Genomic DNA, 3,177 nt, shown 5'->3' on the forward strand with positions numbered 1-3,177 from the left:
TAACAAGCTAAATCTGGGGTTTAATTTCTTTCAATCGTTGAAAGCATCAGCACTTTTTATCTTAAAGAGATTATATGGGTTTTCTCTAATCTCATTTCAGAAAACCCTGCACTGTGCTGACAATTTCCATTGACTATAACATAATAAGAAAAGATACAACTTTGATTTTTAGCAATATCCGTGTCAAAGTATTTTATACTTTTGACTTTGTGAGCATAGAATGGAACTGGGCCTCTCTTTCAAGTCCCTTCTCTCCAGAAATATTTAGTTCTTGTTCAACATGCCGTCTGACCCCTGAAATGTTCCCTTTCAAAAACTTTATACTTTTCTGGATGAACATTTGCAAGAACCTGAAGGTGGACAGATTTAAGAGCAGCTCTCTGAAGTATTTTTTTAGGTGGTTGGAGTAGGGGAAAACATATTCCTGTCGCTGCGTGTTATTTGAAATCATGTTTAATTATAAAGTTTCATTAAAAACCTTTGCTCAAAATTTTAGAGGCCTAATAAGATTTCCATTAATTTAAACATATCACTATTCCCACGACAGTCCCAAATGCTTTCTTTTTCCCCTTTCATCCATGGTTAAATATGTAAATAAAATGTCTAAAGTCATTCTTCAAAGAAGACAAAAGAAAAAAGAGCTAAGGGGAAAGACAGCCATAACATTCCTCCCAATTCTCCATAACATTTGCCAGAGGGGGGCCGGTTTGAGCCAGGGCTGAGCAGCAGGGGACCAGGCTGCTCCTTAGAATCACACATCTCAAATCCCACACACAGGAAAAAAAAAATAAAATAAAATATCTTTTCAGCTGGAGCCATCAAAAGCCCCTTTTCATTTATTAGTTACAGAGTTATCTTCCAGTTGCTCATTTCTCAGAGTCCCCATTTTTCTATAATAACATCTATTTGTTGCTTTCCAGCTCAGCTGGGCAGACCCAGGCACTTTTGCAGACATTTTTATAAAAAACGAGAGGAAAAAGAAATCGGCAGCGGTTGCGGCTGAATTAACGGCCACGAAGTATCACCTCAGGGCGCTTGTTCAGGCAGCCCTCCCCCCCCCCTCACCCCCAGTTCTCCCCTTTATATTTCCGATAGTTTCTGAGAAACAAAAGGGGAAAGAAGAGAAATGTTGCCAATTAGGGGTCTCTGCAAGGAAAATTCTAGGAAAGCCAAGTGATGTCCGCTGAATCTGTCTTAACTAAATGTTTGGACTATAACTTAAAGGACTTTAAAAAAAAATTAAGACTCGCCTGAGAAAAACGGCCGCGAAGGCTCTGCCGTAGGGAAACGACCCTGAGTTGAAGGGGGTCGTTCTGAGGCCCCGCTCCACCTCTCGGCGACCCGCCCCTCCACAGCCACCCGCACCCCGGGACGCGGACGCGAGGCTGGGGCACGTCCTGACTGTTTATTTGGGTTTGCTGGGCAAGCCCCAACCTCAGTTTCCTCATCCAGGGTTTGGGGAGGAAGAGGAGGAGGAACGGCGAGATAAATAAGTGGACATGTGAGATCTTCCAAGTTTCTTACAAATGTCGAATTCTACAGTTTGTTTTAAATAAAAAGCCTCCTCCGAGGAAATGCCCTATTTCTGCCACCGCTTCCAAAGTTCCCGAAGCCGGGGCCTGGCGTGGGTCCTTCCTGGCTCCTTGGACTTGGTTGGCAGGCCCTCGGCCCTCCCGTTGCGGGACTCGGGGCTCCGAAGCCCCGGGCAGTATCAAGACAAGGGACCCCAAAACCGGCCCGGGAGTTGGGTTCGCACTGCACACCTCTGATCCCGCCTCCCGGGCGCGGAAGCCCTCCAAGGACCCCTGGAGGTGGTGGGAGATTGGACACGCGATCTGCAAGCGTCAAGGAAACTCAAAAAGATCCTGAACTGGAGGACACCGAGCAACTCGGCCCCTCCTGCGGGTGCGGTTTACTTAAGGGGTGATAAAGGGAGCCAGGGGGGCGCTCTGGTAGTCTTCCGAAGAGGCACCTAGTGCGCAAGAAAGGGGAGAGACGTCGCGTGTCCTCGGTGACGCTACACCAACTGGCCCAAACCCGAAGGGGCCGCGAAGGGCGTAAGGCCAGCTGTCCCTTCTCTCCTCTTCCCTTGAAAACTGAGAGGTGCGCGCGCCCGCGCCTCCCTGGAGAGCTGGGGACCTTTAGGCCACGCGGGCGCAGCACCCTCCCAATTTCCACCCCGCGGCATCTTACAGGGCTGTAGCCAAGGAGAGCGCAGCCCGGGCAAATCACTCGCCAAATAATATAAATACCCGAGAGCGAATGACTTCCTATAATAAATAAACTCAGCCGCCTAGAAGGCATCTCCAGCCCTGCCTGGTGTGAGGCCCCTCGACTGCGCGGCTTTGCTGGGGGCGGGGGCCACTGTTTTACAAGCCAAGCCCCCGCTTCCAGGGGGTTGGGGGTGGACAAGTCCCAGGGTTCCCCTCCCACGCCCCCCACGCCCCCCTTCTCTGTGGAGACCTCCGATGCGCGGCCCTAAAACCTGGAATCCCGGAGCCCCTCCCCCGGCCTTTGCTCGGCTCTTAAGAATTTCAAAGAAAACCCCTCCCGGGAGCCGGAGCCTGAGCGCCAGCCCCGGGAAGATGCGGGCAGGTTTACAAGCCAAGGGGCCACTTTATGGCCCAGGCCATAAAATCCAAATCCCACTGCTCTTTGAAAGCGCCCTCCGCCTCCAAGCGACCAAAGAAACACGGGAAGAAGATGCGCCCCCCAGAGCACGCCCCCGCCCCGCGAGCGACCCCATCCCCACCCCCTACTCGGTCCAGCTCCGCCTCTCCACAACCTCGGCGCCCTAAGGGTGCCTGGGACGAGCTCGGAGCGCACCCGAAGACCGGGCGCCGAGGGGACCTGGCGTCCCGCAAAGTTAGAAGCCGGGCGCAGGAAAAGAAGGAGCCGCGGGCCGGACGACGCCAGACAGGGGTCCCGGGCGGGCGGGCGGCCCAGCAGGGAGGCCGGGGCCCGGGAGCTGGCGGTGGACTGGGGGAGGCGGCCGCCCGGGCCCTGGGGCTTTCTCATGCAAAGCAGCGGAGGGGGCGGGGCGGGGGCGGGGCCTGTCACCCTCGGCTTTTCCCCCCCCACCTTCGCCTTTTTGCGCGTCTTCTCATCCCGGGACGCAAACCTTGGAACAGCTGCCGCGGGGCCGGGCCGGAGCGGGCGCCGCGAAGGAGGAGCCGC

The sequence above is a fragment of the Condylura cristata genome, unplaced genomic scaffold, assembly GCF_000260355.1.
Source record: "Condylura cristata isolate star-nosed mole 26May11 unplaced genomic scaffold, ConCri1.0 scaffold00029, whole genome shotgun sequence".
Classification (NCBI taxonomy): Eukaryota; Metazoa; Chordata; class Mammalia; order Eulipotyphla; family Talpidae; genus Condylura; species Condylura cristata.